General features: G+C 43.4%; 1 long non-coding RNA gene across 2 annotated transcripts; it reads right to left on the bottom strand.

The window, feature by feature from the left end:
- Positions 1-5,833: 5,833 nt before the first annotated feature.
- On the bottom strand, positions 5,834-12,706 carry LOC131914068 (uncharacterized). Of its 2 annotated transcripts, none has more exons than XR_009380069.1 (4): positions 11,583-12,706; positions 9,941-10,078; positions 9,539-9,634; positions 5,834-6,297 (listed from the first exon to the last, which is right to left on the bottom strand). It is a non-coding gene; the product is annotated as an uncharacterized LOC131914068 (long non-coding RNA). The 2 variants fall into 2 exon arrangements; XR_009380068.1 differs by having other exon boundaries at positions 5,834-6,302; positions 11,583-12,705.
- Between the last annotated feature and the right edge of the window lie 1,010 nt (positions 12,707-13,716).

The following is a 13,716-nucleotide window of genomic DNA, read 5'->3' as shown; positions in this document are numbered from 1 at the left end:
CAATTTTCTTATATCTGTTGAGACTTGCTGTGTGTCTGAGTATGTGGTCAGTTCTGGAGAAAGTTCCACTAGGTGATAAGAAGAAGTTATATTCTTTTGTATTTGGGTGAAATGTTCTGTAGATATCTGTTAGGTCCATTTGGTTTATAATATCTATTAGCTCCATTATTTCTCAGTTTAACTTTTGTCTGGATGACCTATCTATTGGTCAGAGTAAGGTATCAAAGTTTCCCACTGTCATGTGAAGGTAAATATGTGATTTAAGCTATAGTGGTGTTTCTTTTACAAAAGTGGGTGCCCTTGTGTTTGGGGCATAGATGTTAAAAATTGAAGTGTCATCTTGGTGGATTTTTCCTTTGATGAGTAGGAAATGTCCTTCCTCAATGCTTTGATTATTTTTGATTTGAAGTCTATTTTGATATATATTAAAATGGCTACACCCACTTGCTTCTTAGGTCCATTTTTGGGAATATCTTTTCTAACCATTTATCCTGAGGTCATGTCTATCTTTGATGTTGAGGTGTTTCTTGGACAAAGCAGAAGGATAGATCCTGTTTTTCTATCCATTCAGTCAGTCTGTGTCTTTTTTTTTTAATTGGGGAATTAAGATTGTTGATATTAAAAGATCAATAACCAATGATTGCTGATTCCTGTTATTTTGTTGTTCTTGGTGATGGTGGTAGTAGTGGTGGTGGTGATGGTAGTGTGTGTCTGTCTGTGTGTTTCCCTTCTTTTGGTTTTGCTGGTGTGAGATTATTTATTTCCTGTGTTTTCATGAGTGTAGTTAATATCCTCAGGTTGTTTTCCTTCTAGCACCTTCTGTAGAGCTGTATTTGTATACAGATTTTGCTTAAATTTGACATTATAATGGAATGTCTTATTTTCTCCATCTATGGTGACTGAAAGTTTTGCTGGGTATGGTAGTCTGGGTTGGCATCTGTGGTCTCTTAGGGTCTGCAGCATATCTATCCAGGCCCTCTGGCTTTTAGTGTTTCCACTGAGAAATCAGGCATAATTCTTATAGGTCTGCTTTTATATGTTACTGGATCTTTTTTCCTTGCAGCTTTTAACATTCTTTCTTTGTTCTGTATGTTTGGTGTTTTAATTATTACGTGCTTAGGGGGCTTTCTTTTCTGGTCCAATCTATTTGGTGTTCTATATGCTTCTTGTACTTTTATAGACATGTCCTTTTTTAGGTTGACAAAAAATTTCTTCTATGATTTTGTTGAAAATATTTTCTGGGCCTTTAAACTAGGGTTCTTCTCCTTCCTCTATTCCTATTATTCTTAGATTTGGTCTTTTCATAGTATCCCAGATTTCCTGGATGTTTTGTGTCAGGAGTTTTTTCAGATGTAACATTTTCTTTGACTGATGTATTTCTTCTATTGTATCTTCAATGCCTGAGATTCTCTCTTCCATTTCTTCTATTTTGTTAGTGAAGCTTGCCTCTGTAGTTCCTGTTCAAATTCCTAAATTTTTCATTCTAAGAATTCCCTCAGTTTGTGTTTTCATTATTGCTTCTATTTCCATTTTCTGGTCTTGAACAGTTTCATTCATTTCCTTTAACTATTTAGTTTTTTTTCTTGGCTTTCTTTAATGATTTATTCATTTCCTTCAATTGTTTATTTGTCTTCCTGGATTTCTCTAAGGGACTTGTTCATTTCCTCATTAAGGACCTCTATATCTTCATATAGCTGGTTTGAAGGTCTTTTTCTTGTGCTTCAGCTGTGTTGGACTATTCAGGGCCTGCTGTGGGAGGATAGCTGACTCCAGTGCAGACACATTGTCCTGGCTGTTATTGTGTTTTACACTAGCATCCAGGCATCTGGATTTGGGGTCATTATAGGTCTGGGTGCTGGTTTCTGGGGGGGCAGGAGGGGATAATCTGTGGGATCCACAGGAGGCATGGAAAGGGAAGCTGCAACCAGTGTTCTGTTGCAATGCTAGGGATAAGCCTGAGATTGGGTCTGCTAAGGGAACAAAGAGCTACACTTTTATTTGTAATCAACACGTAATAATTTTATGTATTTATGGGGTACTGTGTGACATATGCAGAGTAAATGATCGAGGTAACTGGCTTATCCATCCAAACATGTATCAGTTCTCAATGCTGGGACCACTCAGCATCCTCTCTATAGGTACCTTTGAGATCCATAATTAATTGCTGTCAGTCACAGCTGTCCTCCTCCATACATGCTCCCCCAGCTAGAAACCCAGACCCTACTCATCGTTCTGTGGGGTGTGCTTCAGTGAGTGTGGATTCACCGTTTTAGCAGTGTTGTGTTTCACAAGGCTGAGTATCACTACAGCCAGCCATTCCGGAGCGGCCACTGCTTCAGATGGCAGAGTTTAAGTGGGTCTTAGGTCACATACAGGGGGTGAGAGGGCAACCCGGGGGCTTCTGCTCTCAGGAAATGAGAGTGAGGGACCATGGGGCATCCAGGAGAAGTCAGCAGCCCAGGCGGCTCCCGTGAGGACAGGGTAAGTGTAAACAAATGGATGTGCCTTGTCATCCAGCTTGTGAGTAGAAATGAGAAACTATCTAGGCAAGGTTATAGAGGGGAAAGAATGCACGGAAACGGAAATAGGGAAAGATGAGGGAAGGAAAGGAAGGAAGCAGATCAAAGCAATCTACGAGGCCTCTAAAGAAAGGTGGGAGGTTTACCCGTCTGCCTCTCGGCTCAGGGTACATTCTTCAACTGTCATGAGGCCATCCTGGACTGTGTCCCAAAGTAACGTTTACCTACACTAGAAACTCTTTTAAAGTTCCGTTTTATATGAATGCGTTCAGTTCTGTTTGGCTAACTATGGAACATTTACTGAGCCTCATAGTGTGCCAAGTATATTCCATCCATTTATCTATTAAACTCACCCGTATAGACTGATGGTTCATGCCTGTAACTCCAGAACTCAGGAGACTAAGACAGGAGGATTGCTTTGGGTTCAAGTCCAGCCTGGGAGACATGGTTTCAGGGTGGGGGAGGAGCAAACAGAGGTAAATGGGATTAATACCATCGACTTTAAACATCTCTGTGGCATGTATGTGTGTATCTAGCTTTCGGTCATAACGATAATTATCAAGCACTTCTGGAATAATGCAGGCACTTTCCCAAACACATGACATTTATTCACCGCAGTAAATCATAAGCAGCTCTGGGGAGCTGTTACCAAGCTCCTTAGGAGAAGAAGACAAGTTGGGAGGCAGGAGGACAGCTATTCTTGCCTGAGGCCCCCTAGCTGTTCGAATGGCTGAGATGGGCTGGGAGGCAGTCTGAGCCTCCAGGGCTGGGGACTGCATTCTCTATCTAGCTGGCAGCCTGCCCAGGTTCATTTTCTGCTCCCCCACCCCGCCCCCGCATGCCTGGTGCTTGTCTCCTGGCACCGCCTGCCTCACAGTCAGCGGTTCTCTGTTGGCTCCCACTGGACGCCTGCACGGTGGGGCAGTGCAAGCAGGGATCCCTGGGTGCCGGCTGAGGACACACTTTAATTAAGGCGGGCTGCACCGAAGAATGAAACTGGCAGGAAGCGGCTTCTCAGAGACCCCTCTCTGTATTCCCAGGCCTGCCCATCTGCACAGCAGTCCCCAAGCAGCTGGAAGGCAGACAGTGCATGGTGGCCTGGCCGACCCTTCTCTTCCAGTTTTAATTAAGCCAGCAGGTTGAGCACACACACACACACACACACACACACACACACACACACACACACACACAAACTGTTTTCACATGGATTTGCTAGTTCTGTGTTTATTGTCACCCGATAGCTGTTTCACAGCACTTGGAGGGAGGCCCATGGAGTAGAACCAGGAACCGATTCCACACAGCTCCACAAGAATAAAAACCAAGCCGGGCGGTGGTGGCACACGCCTTTAATCCCAGCACTCAGGAGGCAGAGCCAGGCGGATCTCTGTGAGTTCAAGGCCAGCCTGGGCTACCAAGTGAGTCCCAGGAAAGGCGCAAAGCTACACAGAGAAACCTTGTCTCGAAAAACCAAAAAAAAAATAATTAATTAATTAAAAAAAATAAAAACGAAACAGATCTATAACCAGGAAGGATATGAGCCTCTGGGCTTAACTATGAGAAGTTCTCAGTTATATTAACCTCTGGGCATGCCTGGGAGGGGTTTTCTTGATCACAGTAACTACAGTGGGAAAATCACCCTGAACATGGGTGGCACCTTCCTGTAGCAGCCCAGCTATTGGAAGGTCCATGCTCAAGCTCTTGCTTTTTGACTCCCTGCCTTGCCGTCTCCCTGGCTAGTTTATCTAGCCAGTTGCTGCTGTCACCAGCTACTACTGTGCTGTCCTTCACTACCATCAGATCACAGATTCCTCAGCCTTCCAACACGGACTGAGGGCCAGTAGCCCTTCAGTGGTTCTCTGTAGCAGGAATCGTAACAGGTCTTATTAATAAAATCAAACCTGAGGCCAGTTATTGGGGTGAATACTGGAAGATCAGAGAGACAGAACAAGCTACAGCTAACCTCACCTGGCCAACTTCTCAGCTGGTCTTGTTTCCTCAGACTGGAAGCCTCTGTGTCCTCATATCCGAATGGCTCTCAGCTGAACTGTGCTGCTCAAAACTTAAAAGCTTAACCAGCCAAATGCTTAACCAGCCAAATGTTTAACCAGCCAAATGCTCCTAGTTTCTGGTCCTGACACCTTATATACCTTTCTGCTTTCTACCATCACTCCCTGGGATTAAAGGCTTGCTTTCTGGGATTAAAGGCGTGAATCACCATCCTTGGCTGTATCCTTGAACAGATGGATTTCTGCCTCTGGAATGCTAGGATTAAAGGCGTGTGCTACCACTGCCTATCCTAAGTATCTAGTGGCTTTTCTGTTCTCTGACCCCAGATAAGTTTATTAGGGTACACAATATTTTGGGGAACACAATACCACCACAGTTCTCCAGACTTTTGACACCAGACTGGACCGTGAAAACACGCAGCCTAGTACTGTTCCTCCAGAGAACACGGGCTAATATGGGATGGAATTCAAATTAGTTCTAGGTGGTTAGTAAGGTAAATAAAGCTGCCAAAAGATTACTGAAGACTAAAAAATTAAGAAAACAAATGCTGAAGATGGAACTTTAGAAGTACAGGCTAAGTGTCCCTTATCCAAAATGCTTAGGACAAGACTATTTCAGATTTTGGAGTTTGGAGGAATCTGGGATATTTGCCTAGACTTTGTAGGCTGAGCATCCCTAATCAGGTAATCCAAAACAGAAAACACACCCAAACTCCCAATGCTTCAGAACCTGACCCTTCAAAGTTTCAGAGCAGAAGGTCTTACAGAATGCACAGTAAGTGTAATAAGCACAGACCTTCTGCGTGCTGACACAGCTTGTACTTGACAATATTTAGACCTGGTCTGAGAAAGCAGTTGTTTTTAGGTAAATTAAAATTGCATTTCCTTGAAAACCTTCCATGATGCAGACACTTTTTCCTCCCCAGTTAGCCTCAGGAGTCAAGGTTGGGCACAAGTAACTTACAGAAAGGAATTGAAACAAGGTTAGACAGGCGGTGGTGGCGCATACCTTTAATCCCAGCACTCGAGAGGCAGAGGCAAGTGGATCTCTGTGAGTTCAAGGCCAGCCTGGTCTCCAAAGTGAGTTCCAGGAAAGGTGCAAAGCTACACAGAGAAACCCTGTCTCAAAAAACAAACAAAAAGAAAGAAAGAAAGAAAGAAAGAAAGAAAGAAAGAAAGAAAGAAAGAAAGAAAGAAAGAAACAGGGTTATGCCAAGAATGAGTGCCCATCGTCTATTCCCCCTTCCATCTTACAAAAGGAGAATTCAAATCTTTTTATTTGTCTAATGTATTTGGCAGCCTGTGCTGTCAGCTTCTCCTGCAAAGCTGCCAGGATCCAGGACAACGCCCCAGTGCAGTCATAGCTCCTTGCCCTACACCTTTTTAAGCCTGGCCTCCTCCACACAGTTGTCAGTGAGTAGAGAGACCAGGCTGTATTTTAAGATGTTCTTATGTAGTTCTATCAACAAAACGGGTATACTGCAGAGAAGCAGCATTTTAAGGGATCAGCACCGGGTGAGTCATTCCTGAATCCCCAAGTCCTAAGGACGGACACGGTGACTTGAGGACCAAGAAAGCCTTCAGGCACATGTTTCACAGAGCAGATTGTACTTCTTGAACTTCAGTGTGGCAGGCTCTCTGTGCTGCCACGCTGTTGTCACCGACAAGATGCTTGTTATCAAAAAGAAATACGCGTTGACGGCTGAGAATGTCGCCTTGTTAATGCTGCTTCCTGCACTCTGTAAAACACTTCCCTGGAATGTTGTCACCTGTGCTGAAAGATATTCAGACTTTCTTACCTAAATTGTCTTGCCAAAGACGTTCAGAATATGCTAATGCCACAAATCCCTAAATAAAAGCCAGCTTAACAAGCCCCAATTCCTAAAATTTAATATAAGAATAAAATACTAAATCCCTGGCATCTGTGGCTCAGCCTTTGCCAGTGAGTCATGAGGTAGTTCTCTTTAATATCTCCAGTATACTTAGTTAGCAAAGACTGTGTAAAATGGCAAATGGTTTATACTTTTCATCTGAGAATACACAATGGATGTGCGGTATTGCTAGATGTTGAAGTCTGTGGTGCTGTGGAATAATGCTTTTGTACACTGGTTAAATAAAATGCCGATTGGCCAGTAGCCAGGCAGGAAGTATAGGTGGAATAAGCAGACAAGGAGAATTCTGGGAAGAGAAAGACTGAGTCAGGAGATGCCAGCCCGCTGTCCAGGGAGCAGCATGTAACGACACACAAGTAAAGCCACGGAAAATGTGGCAACATATAGATTAACAGAAATGGGCTGAGTTTAAGTGTAAGAGCTAGTCAGTAGTAAGCCTGAGCTAATGGTCAAGTAGTTATAATTAATATAAGCCTCTGTGTGTTTCTTGGGTCTGAGTGACTATGGACATGGTGGGACACAGAAAAACTTCCAACTACACTGTTGGGGATGATGGGTGGGACTTCTGCAGCAGGGTCTGTTGTGCTGAGCACAGAGGTAGAACACACCTGTGAGAACACTTGGACCTCCTGTAGCTAGAGTTTTCCTGCCTGGCCCACAGTCAGGACAAATCTCTGTCACCTGCCAGTCCCACAGCCACTCAGACCCGACCAAGTAAACACAGAGACTTACATTGCTTACAAACTGTATGGCTGTGGCAGGCTTCTTGCTAACTGTTCTTATAGCTTAAATTAATCCATTTCTATTAATCTATACCTTGCCACATGGCTCGTGGCTTACCGGCATCTTTACATGCTGTTTCTCATCATGGCGGCTGGCAGTGTCTCTCTGACTCAGCCTTCCACTTCCCAGCTTTATTCTCCTCCTTGTCCCGCCTATACTTCCTGCCTAGCCAATGGCCAATCAGTGTTTTATTTATTGACAAATCAGCAACACATTTGCCATACAGAACATCCCACAGCACTTCCCCCTTTTTTTTTTTCAAAAAGGAACGTTTTAACCTTAAAGTAAAATTACATATAATTTGGGAATTTGGGCGTAGCTTCTCTTACTACTTCCTGCTGGAGGGGGGCGCTGTATCTTATGGGGACACAAAGGAAATTTTAGGATTATGGAATAGTCCATGAGGCTGTATTGTCTGAGCCAGTTGCCTTCAAACCATTCTAGATGTTGGATCATCTGGGCCATGGTGTCCTTGGAGACCTTTCAGGGGGTCTTGGCTGGTCAAACCTGATGTATCTTAATCTTTAACAAATCCATAGCCTCTGGCTTTCTGTGGGAACAAAAGAGACTCTTTTCCAAAGCAACATATCCTTATATCCAAATTTTGAAGCCAAGGTATCTTTAAAATATACATTTTGACATAATTCAACAGCTTTTACAATCAAATGTTTTTCTGCAGTTAAAAATCCCAAAGACAACACAATCCAGATTCTCTGTGTAATATTCATCTTTACGTGGCTTATTTTATATATTAATTTTACTGTCTCTTTAAAGTCTTTATTTTTTAAAACTACGTATTTGTTTATATAACTGTATATATCACCTTTTTTTGTCTCTTTCAAGCCTACATATATTTTACACACATTGTAAACTATTACATCTGAATCTGTCTTATTGCGAATCCATTGCTTTAAACTGCAGCAGCTGTGGCTGCTGGCTCCGCCCACCTCAGCTTCCCAACATGGCGGTGGTACCGTATGTTTACCACCAGCTCTGGGAGCTATCTTGGGTCTATGCTTTTATCCAAGCAGCGTGTAGCCCAAAAACCTCTTTTTTTGTTTTGTACTAGTAAAGGCTAAATCCACCATGCAGCTTAATGTGCCACTTGCAGAGGCCTCATTCCCGCCAAACTGCAGGTCGAGCGTGCACACCAGGAACCCACCAGTAGCTCAAACCAGCAGCTGCCGCTCATTTGAGAGAAACAATTAGGAACTGTTTTTAGCAACGTTTTAGAATCTTTTCTCAGTTTTTAGGTGGAAACTCTTGCCACCACATTGGACGCCATTTGTAGCTAGAGTTTTCCTGCTTGGCCCACGGTCAGGGCAAATCTCTCTCACCTGCCAGTCCCACAGCCTCAGACCCAACCAAGTAAACACAGAGACTTATATTGGTTACAAACTGTATGGCCGTGGCAGGCTTCCTGCTAACTGTTTTTACAGCTTAAATTAATCCATTTCTATTCATCTATACCTTGCCACATGGCTCGTGGCTTACCGGCATCTTCACATGCTGTTTGTCATGGTAGCGGCTGGCAGTGTCTCTCTGACTCAGCCTTCCACTTCCCAGCTTTATTCTCCTCCTTGTCCCGCCTATACTTCCTGCCTAGCCAATGGCCAATCAGTGTTTTATTTATTGACAAATCAGCAACACATTTGCCATACAGAACATCCACAGCAAACTCCTTCCTGACCCTAACCACTCTTTCCCTGGAGCTCTAGTTCTGCCTATTCCAAGCCCTGTTAGAATTTTATTCTTTGTTATTTTTTTTCTTTGCAGTGCTGGAGATTGAACCCAGGACTTCATGCATGGGAGTCAAACACTATACACTGAGTTCCATCCCCAACCCTATGAGAGAAATCCATGCCTCCCAGCATCATCAGTCTCCAATTCTTGAAAAGAACCCTTATCCCACAGTATTCCTTCAGAGTCTGCCTTCCAGAGTTCTGTATGACACACACCCCACACTCAGACACAGCAGGGATTTCTAACCACAGTTACCATTAATGCACCTCACCTTGGTCACCAACACTCAACCCTGGAAAAACTGCCTAACCATGATTACCATTAATGCATCTGGACATTTACTGTCAAGCTTATATTTTCTGTGATATCTAAAGGGTAAAAAGCATCCATCCATTGCCTACTAAACAAAATCCAAGGTGCCGCCAGAACCCTTCACAAGCTAAACTACCAGGGTCATTTCCCATGCTCACCCTGGATGAATCACCACTGTCTTCTGCTAAATTGATCTATGCTCTACTCCCTGATAAAGCTTACTTTTGCCAGATCACAAAGTAAGTCTATATACTGAGCTCGACTGGATCTAGATGCATACCTCTGGGTGTGTATATGAGGGTGTGTCCAGAGATGCTGAGCTGGTCAGAGAAGACTCTTCTTCTGTATGGATGGCATCACTCCGTGGGCTGGGGTCCTAGAGTGAACAGAAAAAAGGAAATGCACTGAGCACCAGCATCCTCTCTGCTTCCTTACTGGGCTGCCTCCCCCTCCCTTTGCTCTGTCTCCCCTACCCCCACAGCACACTGTATCCTCAGACTATGGGCCAAAATAAACCAGCTCCTTTAAGTTGCTTTTGTCGGTTGTTGTACCAAAATTGTCACAGCAATGAGAAAAGTAATTAATAGATCCAGGATATCTACTCCTGACTCATCTTTCTCCTCCAATCATCTCCTATTCATTTACTCAAAACCAGTTCTTCCATGAGAAGCCCCATTCATACCCCCTCTCCTGCAGACAGATCCAGCTCAGCTACAATGGCCACTGTCCTTGCTGAGGAGACTTCTAATATAATCAAAGCCTCTTCCTGGCGTGTCTCGTCTGCTGTATTGCCAGAGTATTCTTTCGTAGAATGCTTTCTCTATTTGACACAGGATAAATTGGGACAAAGCAGGATTTAATTTATAATGGGCCTTAGTCACCAATAAGAAAAGAAAAGAGAAAAAAATGTTAAAATGTATTTTCAAATCAAATAAAATATATTTTAATATAAACTTCTACTGCTCTCTAGCTTATAAAATGAATGGACTCCCTTTTCTGCTTCCCCTTGATCAGCTAACACAGCCAGGGTAATGGCTTTATGTGCGCACACACACACACACACACACACACACACACACACACTTCCTAGTTCCAAGAAGGCTAAATAAAAATGAAACCTCAGGAGAATAAGTGTTGTATTTTAAAAAATGGCTCAGCGGTGGCCTTAGCAGGTGGAGCCAAGCCTCAAGGCGGAAAGTCACTCACACCATGCAGATGGCACTCACAGGGAAAGTTTTATTAAGGCAGGGGGGGGGGAGAAATGGGTGGGGGCTGAGGAGAGAAGAAGGAGAAGAGAAAGAGAAGGGGTGAAAGGAAGAGAGGAGGTCACGTGATCGTGACAAGAGAGAGGGACAGAGAGAAGGGGGAGGGGTTTTTCTGGAAGGAGACTTTGTACCTGTGCACAGAGTCTACGCATCCACGCAGTGCAACTACATGGTGACCTGGGCTGTCTAAGTATTTGCCTGGGTTAGCAATTGCATCCTGCCAGATCCCCCAGGGGCAGGCCAGGTAATGTCTAAATGCTAACAATAAGCACATCTAGTGGTCAGATCTTGGATGCTAAATACCATCCTCCACTCAAAGGAACCAAGGCCCTTGGGAAGGAGTGAACTGCAGGATTTACACAGGGAAGGAAGGTAGATTTAATGCTAAAAAGGGAGGAATTGACCCAAGACTCGTGAGGAAACTTGAGGACCTGAGATCAGATCCCCATGTAAAAGCCAGCAATGGTGATGCATGCCTGCAACCCCAGTGCAGGGGTAGGTCAGAGACGGGTAGATCCCAAGGGATTCCAGACCAGCCAACCTATCAAAAATGGTGAGTAACATATTCAGTGAGAGAAAGAATGGAAAAGCATTTGAGAAAGACTTACACACACCTGCATGGTAAATGAACCTGCACACACACACACACACACACACACACACACACACACACACACCAAAATTATAGGTATGTATCAGTGTTACTTTCCCAACTTAAAAATAAACATTTTTGCATGTGTCTGTGTGTGGTGTGTGTGTATATGTGTATTTTCATGTATGTGGGTTCACATATATGTGGGAGTATGCACACATGTGTGCACACATGCATATAGAGGCTCAAGACTGACATCAGGAGTCTTCCTTGATCATTCTCTACCTTATTCATTGGGGCAGGATCTCACAATTGAACCCTGAGCTCACCCTCTTGCCTAGTCTAGCTAGCCAACTTGCTAGTGCTGGGATTACAAAGGAGCTACCACACCAACCCAACAATTACATGGTGCTCTGATGCCCACACTTGTGTGGTAAGTACCCACTGAGCCACTTTCTCAGCCCTACCTTTCCAGTTTTGAAGACTACTGTGGTTACACAGGATGAAGATCTTTAGGATTTGTACCTTGGAGTATCAAAGACAAGTAGAACATCATATCTGCAGCTTCTTCCAGAGGTATGTGCATTCTCGTCAGTATACATACCCATGAAGCAGGAAGAATGACAAATGGTCAAGTGTTAATACTGTATCAGAGAATTGGGGATTAGGAAATAAAGGAGTGAGTTTGGGAGTCCTTTTTGGAAATATTATTTCAAAAAATATTAGGGAGTTCTAGTTTAATGAAGTTTAAGGTGGCCCAGAGCTCATGCTTTTCAGCTGAGAGTACAGCCCCTTTCACTTTCCATAAATTGGAGAAAGGTCAAAGGCAGAACAATGAAGTGACTGAGGATCCTCCAGCACACTGGGGACTTAGTGTCATCCCGGCTGTGCTGCTGTCCCACCCTGTGGGTCTCTTGGGATCTTGTCTGCTGGAGGCCATGGGGGTATACAGCAGGTGACAACTAGTATTCAACAGGTTGACCCACCAGATGAATAACTCTCTGATGGGGAGCCCCATTTGGCAAAGACCGTAGGGTTACTGACTATAGAAGGCTGATTACTTCCATCTGTAGTTTTTCTCATGTACCACTACATTTCTTCCTTAAGAACTGCTATGGGTGTTTTCCTACTTTTCTACTTTCCTTCTTTCCCTAAGAACTGCTTGTGTGTTTATCTCATCTATATATCCCATCTATTGGGCACATTTACAGCAGTGGATGGTCAGGAAGATGATTTCTGCTTAACCTGTATAATTTTGATGGATAGAAATAATACTAGGCTATTTTTCCAACTCAAACTAACATAGAAAAATGACAGTATTCTCAGCTACAAAGTCAGCTTTTTCAAATCCAAAATATATTAGTTGCTCCTGGAGACGAATTGCTCAAGGGCAAGTTCCCAGGCATCTGTTTGTTGAACCAAAGTCAGGCTGATAACATTAAGACATAAACTCCCACCAGGCAGTGGTGGCACACAGCTTTAATCCCAGCACTCGGGAGGCAGAAGCAGGAGGATCTCTGTGAGTTCGAGGCCAGCCTGGGCTACAGAGTGAGTTCCAGGAGAGGCACAAAGCTACACAGAGAAACCCTGTCTCAAAAAAAAAAAAAAAAAAGGCATAAACTCCCTGCAGTCATTGACTTTCTGCATGTACTCCTAGCCTCAAGATCCAGCCAACTGTTGATTAAGTCTTGAATTTCACTGTCGCTCTCTGTCTGGGAATGCTAACCACTCAGAGATACGTGCTTACTTTATTCACCATGGCTGGTCAGCCCGACTTCCCTTTCCTTGCTGTGGAATCCTTACATGGATCAGAATGGCTCTGTCTCTTATTGTTTACTCAAGAAATGCTTTATGACTCTGAAATGTAACTCATATTTATCCAGAGTTTTTGCTGTGGAGACGGAGATATGTATATAGGGCAGAAATGTGTGTGTAGAGGAGAGTGAGTGAGTAAAGAGTGAATGAGTGAGTGAATAAAGAGTGAGTGAATGATGTAGTAGTGTGTGAAGGAATGTAGCAGAGTAGAGAGAAGAAATGTGTTTAGATGAGAGATGTGGAGTTATGTAAAAAAGAGATGTAACTGTGTGTAGAGATGTGGAGCTGCAGGAGAGAGATGCATGCATGTAAAGAGAGTTATGTAGTAGTATGTAAAGAACGTAGTTGTGTGGAGACAGAGATATTTAGAAACAGATTTTTCAAGATGAACTAAAAGAGAAAGTTACCGTCAGAAAGTATGTGTTTCCTTATTTACCCCTCAGAAAAGTCCAGCCCTCGCTGCATTCATAGATTTTTTTTGCATACCCTTGTATATTATTAAAGGACCAGCCATAATAATATACTTCCCAGGGGCCCAGAAGAGAAACTACAAATGGCAAGAACTATTTTCAGGAAATTAATTAAGTACACCAAGCTCTTTATCTGTCTACTTTATTCCTCAGGAATAAAATCCTGTCTACACAGCTTCAGTTCTGTTCTCATGCCTAGCTCCTTTCTTGTCTGATTTCTCTCTATATTTATCTGCTGTCCCCTCTAAGTTCTATCTTAATTCTCTCATCTCAATTCTGCCTCATCTAGGTCCTTCTCATCTCATTCTTACCCAGC

The sequence above is a fragment of the Peromyscus eremicus genome, chromosome 7, assembly GCF_949786415.1.
Source record: "Peromyscus eremicus chromosome 7, PerEre_H2_v1, whole genome shotgun sequence".
Classification (NCBI taxonomy): Eukaryota; Metazoa; Chordata; class Mammalia; order Rodentia; family Cricetidae; genus Peromyscus; species Peromyscus eremicus.
The sequence above is the reverse complement of the archived record's forward strand: the minus strand, read 5'-3'. Positions and strand labels throughout refer to the sequence as shown.